The sequence below is a fragment of the Gadus chalcogrammus genome, chromosome 4 (assembly GCF_026213295.1).
Source record: "Gadus chalcogrammus isolate NIFS_2021 chromosome 4, NIFS_Gcha_1.0, whole genome shotgun sequence".
Classification (NCBI taxonomy): domain Eukaryota; kingdom Metazoa; phylum Chordata; class Actinopteri; order Gadiformes; family Gadidae; genus Gadus; species Gadus chalcogrammus.
In genome coordinates, this window is record NC_079415.1 from 30439619 (window position 1) to 30455397 (window position 15779).

Here is a 15779-nt window from a genome sequence, read left to right on the forward strand (position 1 = left end):
GGCGGCGGCGACTGCTGCGATTGTTCCTTTCGACCTGATGCACTTTACTATCCTTAACCTCAGCCTGATGTTTGTGGAGTATTTTCTTTTTTTAATTAATAACTTTTTAATATTCCTCCCTGTTCCTTCACTTTGTTCTTGTTTAACAAGTTAGACATACACGCACACCTGTTTACACATTTGTTGTTCTTGTTGCACACATGACTAACATTGTTTTATTTATTGATACCCCCTGGCTCTACTTTGCTGTTCTTGTTCACTTACTGTATGTTTGCTTTGTTGTTCTTAGTCCTTGCTCCCACTTGTTTTTGGTTCCACAAGCCTCAGCCTGATATATCTGGCATCTCAAACACTGGTTAGCTTTACCATCGCCTACTCCTTTGCAGCGTGCAGATGTTAGGCAGTGGAATCTGCATTTGCTGCAGGGTTTCATCACCAGTGGTCCATTTTACTTGTATTGCTTTTTTAATTGTCTCCTTTCCTCACCGTATTCCTCTCTTGTCAACACTTATATATACAATATTCATCCCTGTTCCTTCACTTTGTTGTTTTTCAAGTTGGACACACACACACACACACACACACACACACACACACACACACACACACACACACACACACACACACACACACACACACACACACACACACACACACACACACACACACACACACACACACACATCCTTGTTGTCTGACCCATTGTTTGATAAAAAAAATGTCATTTGTTATTCTTATAGGTGATACTTTGTGTTCGGCTTAGTCTTAAAAGTAGCGTGGTTGTGTGGTCAGCTCCTGCCTCATCAGAAGAAGTTGCCTGGAAACTAAATGCTAAATGGACTGTTGCTACTCTGCTTTCTCCATCGCTCTCTGACCGCGGGTACGTGAATCGGAATTACAAGCAAAATCAAGAAAATGTAATAATAATAATACATTTAATTTAGAGGCGCCTTTCAAGACACCCAAGGTCACCTTACAGAGTATATAGTCATCAATTTTTTTTTTTTAAAACGACATTGTGGAAAAAAAAATAATTAAATAAACATAATAAATAAAATATGTTTAAAAATATTTATATTTAGTCCAGTTGCGCTAAAATGAACATATTGAATCATCTTTGATTTCAGAACAGATGTAAGGTTAAGCCACTAAAGTCAAAAGCCAAGTGCTACCCATGCTTACACGAACGTGAAGCTTTACCTCAAACTTAAAAACGTATCTAAGTAGCTTGCAGTCGTCACCCTACCACTCCAAATGTAAAACTGACGTTTACAAATATGCAACAATGGTCAGAAAAGTACTTGTGTTTTTTAATTTATATTTACCATTCAATATTGCAATCGCTGCAGGCAGTCCCATTGAAGAACACGGCAGCGCGGCCTGTTTTTGAACTATACAGGCTTACATGAACCACGTGACCACCCTGCCGGCGAGATCAGAGAGTGTCGCAACCATATGGTCGCAACTCTTCTCTCATGGCTCTGGCACAAGCCCCCAGGAACACTGCATACTTCCGCAATCCACCAGTGCTCAGCGGCCAAGCCTGGTATTGCAGCTGTTTAGGCGGGCTGTGGACGGGTCCCTCAAATCATGGGACCTAGAAGTAGATATCTCCGTTCACTCCAATACAAGTCGGGAACAGGAATGTGTCTCCGCAAAAAATGTCTGGATATCAATTAAAGGCTCATAATTACCTTCATGCTATGTCCTACATTTTATTTATTTATTTTTTTCAAAACGCCATCTCAAGCGTTTTATTAGCTGTTATCTCGCTGGGGAAGAGGGGTGTGCAGCTGAAAGGAGTCGTAGTGAAACAAATGGCATCCGAGAGGGCCTAGTTCAGTGCTTCGTTAACGTGTCCGATTTTTGGACTGGTTCATCTGCTGCTCAATAACTCTCACGGTCCTCTGCTTGCGATCATTGTGATTCATCATGTATTGATCCATTTATTCAAAAGATCCAAAGACAAAGAACAGGTGCATTACGGTATCATTTTATATTGTTGTTGGACCGGAGTGGGGGAGTGGGCACGCATGCGTTCTATATTTCTGCATCCGGTACGTCACAGACTAGGCCACGTGTCTTGGCCCCATAACGCGGAAGCAAATCGCTCCTGTATGTTACCCTGCGCCACTGAGCAGTTTGTATAGGAATGAATGGGCGGCCAGTCCGTGGCCCATCCTTTATTATGTCCATGCTCTGGCAGCATCTTTATGGTGCGTTTTAATATCCATCCGTCTCGGAGGTCCGAGGACGTTGCCTAGCGACAAGCACAAACACGCCCCTTTTCCTCGGACGGCGATCTCGCCATCTCGGAACTCAGTGGTGACCGAGCGAAATTCCGAGACAGAATTCAAGATGGCTGCGCCCGTTGTGACTTGAAGTATGAACTGTTTTCATTGTGCTTGGACCACTTTGGTGGCTTAAATTGTAATTTCAATCACTCGTATTACTGCAATACCTTACTGCGTCCGTATCTCTGCCTATGTACACAAATATATTGTATTTGTGTACAGCACTTCGGTCAACTACTGTTGTTTTAAATGTGCTATATAAATAAACTTGACTTGACTTGACTATGGCCTATAGCCTACTTATATTGGATCGCCTGGTCCTCTGCCAATGCTACCGCGACAACAGCTTTCCGGGTGGCGTCCATGTTTTCCTCCAACGACCGAGCGAAATAATAAAACGCTTGAAGTGTGGGCGTGGCGTCAGATCCGAGATCCGAGTCGGTTCGCAGAGAATACTCGAACGCACCAATAGACGTATGAGGAAGCCGGAGCCAATACGTCATAGGCCACGCCTACTGGATACAAACGCAGCGCGGGAGTCAGATGAGGTCAGGAACATATGGGCGTCCCGTTGCTAGAACACGGCAGCGCCAAACATTTCACTGACGACTGCTTCCTCAACTTGGGCCAATACAGAGCTGGACTTGCTCAACGTCTGAAAATCAAGTCTGGATCAGTACCAACTCTCCTCGGCTCAGCTACAAACCTCGAAAAAGTAAGTTAACTAACGCCATATCATTGTGTTGCTTTACTGTATATGTTTACCTTGTTAGCATTATAATGCTGCTTTAGCATTAGCGCTACAGCTAACAGCCAAGTTACTGTCGCTAATGTTACGGTAGATAGTATCAGTTATGTGTGTAAATAAATACCATGGACCTATTATAGAGAAAGGACACTAAGGACACACTAATACATGGCCGCCCATTCATTCCTATAAATACACACACTGTAAGTCGAGTGTGCATCTCAGCAAGCATGGGGCATCACACGAGAATGGGCACAATTCAACAAAGGGGCTACAGGCACTTATCTCTACTGCTTGGATACCAAGGGAATGCAATGTTTAACAATGTCTGCTCATACTACAACAAACGAATACAACTGTATTCTACCGGCCACTGGACCGCAGTAGTTCTAGCGTTTTACTGATGAGGAGATTGACCTGTTAAACTAATCCTAAATACATATGGTGCGTTCCAGGTAACCCGTGTTTTCGCCCCCTTCTACCCTCTTGTACTCCCAGATATAACTGGTTATTAACGGGCAAAAAAGTGTACCTGAAACGCACTATTATTCAGTTCTGATTCAAATCAAAGGGTTATTAGCCGATTTCGGCGGAGATGTCATGGTATTGGGTTGTTGAGATGAACTATAAAATATGTAAACAAATCAAGGATGTAATATCATTTCATAGAACTAATTTTAAGTATTAGGCTAATGTAATTCACTAAACATGCTTCTCTTGTATCTTCTTACAACTTGCACCTGGAATACATACAAGGTAAAAAATTGAGTACTGATTTTTCTTTGTTGTCTCTACGCAGGCCAGCTCATCAAGTGCTTACATTCAGCAGCTTCTCTCAAGGGATGTTGCCTGCCAGACAGAAAACCTGGAAACGCATATTTGTAGGCACAAAGCTGTCCTTAAAGTCTATGCAGCCCCATTTTAAAAGTGAAGGTGTGTACATTACTCATTGAGTATTTTTTTTCTTTGATTTGGTAGATTCTAGGCAGCATAAATTCTAGGATGATGCTAGATTCTAACTGCGCTAAAAAGCCTGGTCCTCTTTGGAAAAGCATCATGACCATGGGAGTTGCATTTCAAAGATGGAATCAGCCAAGAGCCCAGAATGGTTTCAAGACAGATGCCACATGAGCTGGTTTATCATTCTCAAACATCAATAAATTCATAATGCATGCAATGTTAGCTGATCAGCTTAGAGGGAAGGAGACGTTGTTGCTTTTTAGTGTCGAAATAGAATTGCGCTTCGCATCTCATGTTGTGATCAGATCATTTTGTGCTGGTGTTCGTTGAGTGTCCTTAACCTGGCCAACCACTTGAGCTTTGAGTCCAGGGAGGAGGGTGCTGGAGGAGACGTCCCTCTCCAAAACTGTGAATCTGTGTCTGCAGTACACATTTTAAACCCCCTGTGTCATTGTTGCGTACATTTAAATAGTTTCTTTCCCGTGTACAAATACACAATGCCTCCCTTTATGCAAATAATGTATCAAAACAATTACTTTTTCCTTTTTTTCTCCCTCTGCAGAAGACTGCGATGCCTTTGGAGACCGTAGCACTCAGCGTGGCGCCAAATCAGAGAGCCTGGGTGTTGTCGCCCCTGGCTCCTCCCACATGTCCAATCACAGCGAGGAACTGCTGGTTAGCAGAATAAAGAAATATTTTGGCATTTTTGCACTTGTAAATAGTTAATCGCTTTTTAGCCCACATTCAGATGTGAACTCATTCTTGCATGCGAGGGTCTTGAATCCAAAAAAAAAAATAGGCAAGACATTGAAATTGCAGGGCGTGCCAAGCCGCGACCGAACCAGCTTGGCGGTGTAAAAACGCCTAATCTGTCGGTAGTGGGGATTGAAAACTATTCTGTGAAAATGACAGAATATGCCTTGTGTTTGTTTCCTTCTTTATGTGAAAAGCAGCAGACCCCAGACACCATTTCAATCAAGCTTGAAGAGGATATTGGGGGAGGCTTGCCCGCTGGAGGTTAGTAATACACATTGCATCTATGCAAGAAAACAACCTTGATCGACTGAGAATGTACTTGATTCTACCTGCGCTAAAAAGCCTGATCCTCTTTGGAAAAGCATCAGGACCAGAGCCCTGCTAAAACACGAGTCAAACTTGGGAGTTACATTTCAAAGATGGAATCAGTGAAGAGCCCAGAAGGGTTTCAAGACAGATGCCACATGAGCTGGTTTATCATTCTCAAACATCAATAAATTCATAATGCATGCAATGTTAGCTGATCAGCTTAGAGGGAAGGACACGTTGTTGCCTTTTAGTGTTCAAATAGAAATTGTGCTTGCCTCGCTTGTCATGTTGTGCTCAGATCACTTTGCGCTGGTGTTCGTTGAGTGTCCTTAACCTGGCAAACCACTTGAGCTTTGAGTCTAGGGAGGAGGGTGCTGGAGGAGACGTCCTTCCTCAAAACTGTGAATCTTTGTCAGCAGCTCACATTTTAAACCCTCTGTGTTAGGGCTGGGCGATTTTTTCGGTTTAATCGATTAATTTGCATTTTTTCTTTCCTACGGTTTGTGAAATGGCTGAACCGAAAAATCGCGATTTAAAAACAGTTCTAGACTCTTCCGATTTGTTTTGCTGAATAGACTCCGTAGTAGCCTCCTCTCTCACTTTCCAGAACCCGCGCAAAACTCAGCCTACTGCAATCACATTCACCTCGCCCCCGACAGACTTGGGGGAGAGCCGGGTCGATTGAAACACTTTTCAGTTAAACGTCTTTTGCAAAGATGACGTTATGTATAAAAATAATTTGTGATCAACAACTCACATGTGTGTTCTCTTAGTTACAAGCAGTGGTGTAGTCTACGTGATACGCAGGTATACGCCGTATACCCACTAGGAACGCACCAGGATTTGCGTATACCCACTTAAAAATGTGCACGGATACGTATCAATCGTCTTGTGACAGATCTTTCACTTCTGTGTTTATTTTTCGGAAATATCGGTTGGGTATAACTGCAATAAAATACTTTAAGCAGGGGAAGTTATCTCCTACATTCACCATTCATAAAATTCCCGCTCGCGCTCTGCCCTGTCTCTGTTACGAAGCGCGAAGCTGCCCCTGCATCTCTGCACGTTAGTTGGCGGGCCGAGCCCCTCCTTCTCGCGTGTGTGTGCGTGCGTGCGTGCGTGTGTGTGTGTGTGTGTCCAGTCCTCCCATATTAATGTGTAAACCACATAATAAGTAGTCAACAGAAGACAATGTTTTAATCCCACTTTATATCTCCTTGTTACTTTTAGGTGAGAACCCCTGGCCAGCCTTTCAGACTGGGTGTCAGGCTAGGGAATTTAAAAACAGGCATCCTTGGTTAGAGTGGAGGGAAAAAAAGTTATAGGTAAATGTCAGCCAACATACAGTTGGTATACACAATTGAAATTCATAATGTTAATCACTATGCAAATGAGAGTATAGCTAATTCATGGTCATTTTTAAGGTGCAGTAATTTCACACTTTTACACAATTAAATTACTGGTATGTTAGATAACAACACTAAGAGCTCAAATTAGAGCAATTGAAAGAGTGAAACATTAGTCTCCTGTCATCTCCTTCTCATGCACTGGTTAGCAATGGATGTAAACAGTTCATTCAATTATTCTGAGTAGATTTTGTCCTTGTTTAGCATTTGCTATTGCTACTATAGATATACAAAGGACAACTTGTCATTTTTGTGTTCTATTTGTTCATACTGTTATTAAAACTGATAAACCTACTCAGCTTTCCATGATTGTTGATAATCGTTATACTCTTAAATCAGCGGGTTGTAGACCCCTGCGTTGGTGAGTGAAGTGCGACACCCCATAAGCACACGTACATGGGTTTCAATGGAATTTGTTTAGAGAAAAACAGAAAAAAAAAAATCGAGGTTTAAATCGAAAATCGTCCATTAGTTAGAAAAAATCGAGATTTTATTTTTAGGCCAAATCGCCCAGCCCTACTCTGTGTCAATGTTGCATACATTTAAAAAGTTTCTTTCACGTGTAAAAATACACAATGCCTCCCTTTATGCAAATAATGTATCAAAACAATTACTTTTTTACCTTTTTTTTTCTCCCTCTGCAGAAGACTGCGATGCCTTTAGAGACCGTAGCAATCAGCGCAACGCCACCTCAGAGATTCTGGGTGAGGACGCCCCTGGCTCCTCCCACATGTCCAGTCACAGCGAGGAACTGAAGATTCTGAGTGTCTACGGTAAAGGGGAGGGCCCTCTGGCGCTGGACGGCCATGACACCCTCTTCACCGCGTCAGAAGTGGAGGCCCTGAACTCGCTGTCTGCGGACCACAGCGCGGCCAAGAGCCTGGAGCGCGGCGAGCGGCTGGTCCGCCACGAGGAGCTGAGTGTCCAGGTTGGAAGTCGTCTTCTTATTCAGCATCCAAATGAGAGGCTTCCTTTGTTACAACTCCAGCACACACCCTTAGAAAGCACACACCTCTATGATTTAATGAGTCGTACGTGTAGCCTGGCTATTTCCAGACTCGTTGGTCTAGGGAAGCTGCTGTCATTTTCTTCAGCACAAGAGGCTTGATCAACTTGTTCAACTGACTCTGTACGCAAATGGCTGCTTGCCGTCGCTTCCCTGTCGTCATTGTGTTAATCCAGCCAATAGGGCGCCAGGGGGAAAAGCCAACTAGTTGATTGGCACTGTCGCACCAAAATTGTACCGGGGTGAAAATTGTACCACCTACGTAATTCGCGTTCGAAACATTACGTCATCGTTCGACACGATTGTCCGTTGCTTCGCGCCCATGTTGCCAAAGAAGAAATAACATAATACAAACACTTTTTTTTACTTTATATTTGTATTGTATTGAATTTAGCTAGTAAACTGAGTGTTTTAAAGTGTATCATAGTTTAGCTAGCTTGTGTTAATACACTCAGTTTACTAGCTAAATGCCATTAAACAATTAAATACAATGCAATTATAAAGTAAGCAACGCTAATAAATGTCATTTGTAAAATAAGTGTTATCTGCTTAATGTTATTTCGTCTTGTGTCGCTCAATGAATGAGCGCGAATGTTTGTGAATATTCATGAACCTTCCCACGTCATTGTTGGTCCGTTGCCAGGCAGGTTTGGAAATTTCGAACACAGATTACGTAGGCGGTACACGTTTCGCCCCCCGTTACAATTTTGGTCTCAATAAACAGTCTCTCAGCTTCTCCAAAAACGTATCGGAAGCAGAAAGATAAGAATTGCTCTTCTCCTGACCCTTATGAAGGGCGAATTCAAATCGCCGTCAGAACAGGTTGGGGGAACCCAGTCTATCGTAATTGGGGATTAACAACTATTATGTGCAAATGAAAGGAAATGAAAATGTGTGTCCTTCTTTATGTGGAAAGCAGCAGACCCCGGACACCATTTCAATCAAGGTTGAAGAGGATATTGGTGGAGGCTTGCCCGCTGTAGGTTAGTAATACACATTGCATCCATGCAAGCAAACAACCTACCAACTGAGAATGTACTCGATTCTAACTGCGCTGGTCCTCTTTTGAAAAGCATCATGACCGTCACCCTGCTAAAACACAAGGACTACTATACAGTTTATAGTAGAATGATTTAAATCTTCTTCATGACAGATGTCAGGAATGCTGAATCCGCTCTGATTCCCAGTATAACTACAGTATTGGTAAAGCAGGTGATCGGAAACCACAGATGACCTGGGTTGTGTCTTTATGACCTCCCCACATCCTTAAAAGGCGGAGACTTAGCGGTGCCTTCTCAGCTGACGCCTTTGACCCTTGACCCCCCCAAGGGGAACAAGGAAAATGCATAATAAACAAAAAGACGTTAGAAAAAATATACTTCTTCCAATACACCAGTGTGTAAAAGTACATGCTGTATCCCTTATGTGCAAATAATTAATTAATACCATTACTTTCTCTCTTTGTTTCCTTTCTGAAGAAGACGGCAATGACATTAGAGACTGCAGCACGCAGCGCGGCGCCACCTCGGAGAGTCTGCGTGTGGACGCCCCTGGCTCCTCCCACATGTCAAGTCACAACGGGGAGCTTCGCATCCTGAGCGTTTACGGACAAGGGGAGGGCCCACTGGCGGTGGATGGTTGGTGGAAGGTTTCTCCCAACAATGCCAATATGATCGTACACATGAGGACCCGACCAGACGAGAAGCCGTACGGGTGTGACCAATGCACGAAGAGCTTCAGTCGGAAAGGCCACCTGAAAATCCACATGAGTACGCACTCCGGGGAGAAGCCCTACAAGTGTGACCAATGCACGATGCGCTTCAGTCTAAGTGAACACCTGAAGCGCCACATGAAGACTCACACCGGGGAGAAACCCTACAGCTGTGACCATTGCAAAAAGCGCTTCACTCGGCATGGCAACCTGAATGTCCACATGAGGACTCACTCTGGGGAGAAGCCCTACAAGTGTGACCAATGCACGATGCGCTTCAGTGTGAAAGGCAACCTGAAGATCCACATGAAGACTCACACCGGGGAGAAACCCTACAGCTGTGACCATTGCAAAAAGCGCTTCGCTCGGCATGGCGACCTGAACGTCCACATGAGGACTCACTCCGGGGAGAAGCCCTACAAGTGTGACCAATGCACGATGCGCTTCAGTCTAAGTGAACACCTGAAGCGCCACATGAAGACTCACACCGGGGAGAAACCCTACAGCTGTGACCATTGCAAAAAGCGCTTCACTCGGCATGGCAACCTGAATGTCCACATGAGGACTCACTCTGGGGAGAAGCCCTACAAGTGTGACCAATGCACGATGCGCTTCAGTGTGAAAGGCAACCTGAAGATCCACATGAAGACTCACCGGGGAGAAACCCTACAGCTGTGACCATTGCAAAAAGCGCTTCGCTCGGCATGGCGACCTGAACGTCCACATGAGGACTCACTCCGGCGAGAAGCCCTACAAGTGTGACCGATGCACGAAGCGCTTCAGTCAGACAAGCCACCTGAAGAGCCACATGAAGACTCACCCCGGGGAGAAACCCTACAAGTGTGACCGATGCACACAGGGCTTCAGTCAGACAAGCCACCTGAAGATCCACATGAAGACTCACACCGGGGAGAAACCCTACAAGTGTGACCGATGCACAAAGGGCTTCAGTCTGAAATGCACCCTGAATATCCACATGAGAACTCACACCGGCGAGAAGCCCTACAAGTGTGACCAATGCACGAAGGGCTTCAATGAGAAAGGCAACCTGAAGATCCACATGAGGACTCACTCCGGCGAGAAGCCCTACAAGTGTGACCAATGCACGATGCGCTTCAGTCAGCAAGGCACCCTGAAGAACCACATGAGGACTCACTCCGGTTAGAAGCCCTGCCTGTTAGTGCATTGCAACGCCAGCTACAGCGACCCAAGCAATTTGAGTGCACATGCTCAAGCACACGGGCAATGGGGTGCTTTCACACAGGGTAACGGGGCGCTTTGATTGAGACCTCTGTCCGGTATTTGTCGAAATGACTGCTTTTAGTTTTTCTTTTTATCAGGATTAAACACTTTCCAGCTTTTTGATTCGCTTTGTTTTGCTTTGTTTTCATTTTAGTAATTTATGTCTGTGTGATAAAGAACTTATTTCTCTGACTCTTCTAACAGTAAAATATTAGGAAACGTTCACATCGTTGGTAAATACAAAGGAAACATGTGAGGGGAGTATACCACGAACCTCGCTGAACATACCACGAACCTCGCTGAACATACCCAGCTTTTCTTGGGAAAACCTGGTTCGACAGAGACGCAACTCGCAGTCAGAGTTAAATGGTTCCACGACACTCACTTTAGATTCAATTAGTCGAACCAGGTTTTCCGCTTTAGGTTCAATGCACGTATTATTATGAATTCCTACGAGGAATTCAAGGTCCAAATCACAGCCAAGGGGAACACGGTTGCCCATAATATGGCTAGGGTAGCGTGCTGGCAATAAATAGCCGTCCGTGTTCATTCGTAAGTGAAAAGATTCTGCATATTGTCTAAAAATATCATGTATCATCATGCCTTTTACCCCCATAGATGTGGTGCCAGCACGCTCCTACGAACATTGGGCCAAGTCAAAAATAAATATTAAAATAATATTCAATGTGGTAAGTTGTAAGCATCCATTTGAATAATTTCAGGTGAATCTAGCCTATGATTTGCAATGGCCTAGGCTCCAACCTTTAGTCACATGTTGATTACCTGCAGCAAATAAAAATAAATTTAATACGACTGGGAGGAGGACCGCTCCACCGCCCTTCACCACTTCGGAGGAGCTGGCTCTCGCCAATAACGAAGGTCGGCCGATGATGGTAGGAGTGGAAGGGGGGGGTGTCCTCTGACCCCACTGCCTCGACTTCAAAGGCCTTTGTAATGAGTATATTCATGTATTGGCAATGGACATCAATAATTGTCTTGGTAATCAAATTGTTGTGAAATGATTGAGTGTAAATTAATTGTCATTTTTAGTTGAAGGTACAAACATTAGTTTGGAGGAGCTGCTGACAATCAATCTCCAATCAGAGGTATATAACTATCAAAGCAAAGTGTCACGTACTCTTCTGAATGTTTAATTTCTGGACAGAATGTCCTATAATAGGTTTCCCTGATTCTTGCAGGAGACGGTCGCCCTGTGACTCCAGGGCGACTATGGAGGGGGTTCTGAACAATTCTCACGGCTATAGTATGAATTTGTAGAATAAAAGATGCCTAGGCCTAATTGTGTCACACATAGCGGTTATGTGTATGAGGCTGAAGGTGAATGCTGCTGCTGGTGGCTTGAGCTGGTGCCGGATAACACTGCTGCTGCAGGTCGCTGCTGCTTGAGGCGATGGCTGCTTGAGCTGGCTGGTGGTGGCGAAGGATGGTGGTGTCGCCTTCTGCTGCTAGTGGTGGCGGCTTGTGCTGGCGACGGCTGTTGGTTGTGGTGGCGGCGACTGCTGCGATTGTTGTCCTTCCTTTCGACCTGATGCACTTTACTATCCTTAACCTCAGCCTGATGTTTGTGGAGTATTTTCTTTCTTTTAATAATAACTTATAATATTCCTCCCTGTTCCTTCACTTTGTTCTTGTTTTACAAGTTAGATATACACGTACACCTCTTTACACATTTGTTGTTCTTGTTGCACACATGACTAACATTGTTTTATTTATTGATACCCCCTGGCTCTACTTTGCTGTTCTTGTTCACTTACTGTATGTTTGCTTTGTTGTTCTTAGTCCTTGTTCCCACTTGTTTTTGGTTCCACAAACCTCAGCCTGATATATCTGGCATCTCAAACACTGGGTCCAGCTTTACCATCGCCTATTCCTTTGCAGCATGCAGATGTTAGGCAGTGGAATCTGCATTTGCTGCAGGGTTTCATAACCAGTGGTCCATTTTACTTGTATTGCTTTTTTAATTGTCTCCTTTCCTCACCGTATTCCTCTCTTGTCAACACTTATATATACAATATTCATCCCTGTTCCTTCACTTTGTTTTTCAAGTTGGACACACACACATATTCTTGTTGTCTGACCCATTGTTTAATAAAAAAAATCTTTCATTTGTTATTCTTATATGTGATACTTTGTGTTTGGCTTAGTCTTAAAAGTAGCATGGTTGTGTGGTCAGCTCCTGCCTCATCAGAAGAAGTTGCCTGGAAACTAAATGCTAAATGGACTGTTGCTACTCTGCTTTCTCCATCGCTCTCTGACCACGGGTACGTGAATCGGAATTACAAGCAAAATCAAGAAAATGTAATAATACATTTAATTTAGAGGCGCCTTTCAAGACACCCAAGGTCACCTTACAGAGCATAGTCATCATAAATCGTTTAAAAAACAAGACATTGTGGAAAAATAAATAAATAAATAAAAGATGTTTAGTCCAGTTGCGCTAAAATGAACATATTGAATCGTCTTTGATTTCAGAACAGATGTAGTAAGGTTAAGCCACTAAAGTCAAAAGCCTAGTGCTACCCATGCTTACACGAACGTGAAGCTTTACCTCAAACTTAAAAACCTTATATCTAAGTAGCTTGCAGTTGTCACCCTACCACTCCAAATGTAAAACTGACGTTTACAAATATGCAACAATGGTCAGAAAAGTACTTGTGTTTTTTAATTTATATTTACCATTCAATATTGCAATCGCTGCAGGCAGTCACATTGAAGAACACGGCAGCGCGGCCTGTTTTTGAACTATACAGGCTTACATGAACCACGTGACCACCCTGCCGGCGAGATCAGAGAGTATCGCGACTCTTCTCTCTCATGGCTCTGGCACAAGCCCCCGGGAACACTGCATACTTCCGCAATCCACCAGTGCTCAGCGGCCAAGCCTGGTATTGCAGCTGTTTAAGCGGGCTGTGGACGGGTCCCTCAAATCATGGGACCCAGAAGTAGATATCTCCGTTCACTCCAATACAAGTGGGGAACAGGAATGTGTCTCCGCAAAAAAATTCTGGATATCAATCAAAGGCTCATAATTACATTCATGCCATGTCCTAAAAAAAAGTTTTTTCTTTTCAAAACGCCACCTCAAGCGTTTTATTAGCTGTTATCTCGCTTTGAGTCTAGGGAGGAGGGTGCTGGAGGAGACGTCCCTCTCCAAAACTGTGAATCTGTGTCTGCAGTACACATTTTAAACCCCCTGTGTCAATGTTGCGTACATTTAAATAGTTTCTTTCCCGTGTACAAATACACAATGCCTCCCTTTATTGAGGCATTGTGTAAGATTCTGAGTGTCTACGGAAAAGGGGAGGGCCCACTGGCGGTGGATGGCCATGACACCCTATTCACTGCGTCTGAAGTGGAGGCCCTGAACTCGCTGTCTGCGGACCACAGCGAGGCCATAATGTATCAAAACAATTACTTTTTCCTTTTTTTCTCCCTCTGCAGAAGACTGCGATGCCTTTGGAGACCGTAGCACTCAGCGTGGCGCCACATCAGAGAGCCTGGGTGTTGTCGCCCCTGGCTCCTCCCACATGTCCAGTCACAGCGAGGAACTGCTGGTTAGCAGAATAAAGAAATATTTTGGCATTTTTGCACTTGTAAATAGTTAATCGCTTTTTAGCCCACATTCAGATGTGAACTCATTCTTGCATGCGAGGGTCTTGAATCCAAAAAAAAAAATAGGCAAGACATTGAAATTGCAGGGCGTGCCAAGCCGCGACCGAACCAGCTTGGCGGTGTAAAAACGCCTAATCTGTCGGTAGTGGGGATTGAAAACTATTCTGTGAAAATGACAGAATATGTCTTGTGTTTGTTTCCTTCTTTATGTGGAAAGCAGCAGACCCCAGACACCATTTCAATCAAGCTTGAAGAGGATATTGGTGGAGGCTTACCCGCTGGAGGTTAGTAATACACATTGCATCTATGCAAGAAAACAACCTTGATCAACTGAGAATGTACTTGATTCTACCTGCTCTAAAAGCCTGATCCTCTTTGGAAAAGCATCAGGACCAGAGCCCTGCTAAAACACGAGTCAAACTTGGGAGTTACATTTCAAAGATGGAATCAGTCAAGAGCCCAGAAGGGTTTCAAGACAGATGCCACATGAGCTGGTTTATCATTCTCAAACATCAATAAATTCATAATGCATGCAATGTTAGCTGATCAGCTTAGAGGGAAGGACACGTTGTTGCCTTTTAGTGTCCAAATAGAAATTGTGCTTGCCTCGCTTGTCATGTTGTGCTCAGATCACTTTGCGCTGGTGTTCGTTGAGTGTCCTTAACCTGGCAAACCACTTGAGCTTTGAGTCTAGGGAGGAGGGTGCTGGAGGAGACGTCCTTCCTCAAAACTGTGAATCTTTGTCAGCAGCTCACATTTTAAACCCTCTGTGTCAATGTTGCATACATTTAAAAAGTTTCTTTCACGTGTAAAAATACACAATGCCTCCCTTTATGCAAATAATGTATCAAAACAATTACTTTTTTACCTTTTTTTTCTCCCTCTGCAGAAGACTGCGATGCCTTTAGAGACCGTAGCAATCAGCGCAACGCCACCTCAGAGATTCTGGGTGAGGACGCCCCTGGCTCCTCCCACATGTCCAGTCACAGCGAGGAACTGAAGATTCTGAGTGTCTACGGAAAAGGGGAGGGCCCACTGGCGGTGGATGGCCATGACACCCTATTCACTGCGTCTGAAGTGGAGGCCCTGAACTCGCTGTCTGCGGACCACAGCGAGGCCAAGAGCCTGGAGCGCGGCGAGCGGCTGGTCTGCCACGAGGAGCTGAGTGTCCAGGTTGGAAGTCGTCTTCTTATTCAGCATCCAAATGAGAGGCTTCCTTTGTTACAACTCCAGCACACACCCTTAAAAAGCACACACCTCTATGATTTGATGAGTCGTACGTGTAGCCTGGCTATTTCCAGACTCGTTGGTCTAGGGAAGCTGCTGTCATTTTCTTCAGCACAAGAGGCTTGATCAACTTGTTCAACTGACTCTGTACGCAAATGGCTGCTTGCCGTCGCTTCCCTGTCGTCATTGTGTTAATCCAGCCAATAGGGTGCCAGGGGGAAAAGCCAACTAGTTGATTGGCGCTGTCGCACCAAAATTGTACCGGGGTGAAAATTGTACCGCCTACGTAATTCGCGTTCGAAACATTACGTCATCGTTCGACACGATTGTCCGTTGCTTCGCGCCCATGTTGCCAAAGAAGAAATAACATAATACAAACACTTTTTTTTACTTTATATTTGTATTGTATTGAATTTAGCTAGTAAACTGAGTGTTTTAAAGTGTATCATAGTTTAGCTAGCTTGTGTTAATACACTCAGTTTACTAG

At 44.2% G+C, this 15779-nt stretch overlaps 1 pseudogene; it reads left to right on the plus strand.

Moving 5' to 3' along the window:
- Positions 1-2848: 2848 nt before the first annotated feature.
- On the plus strand, positions 2849-11560 carry LOC130380444 (gastrula zinc finger protein XlCGF57.1-like; annotated as a pseudogene).
- The last annotated feature ends 4219 nt before the right edge of the window (positions 11561-15779 follow it).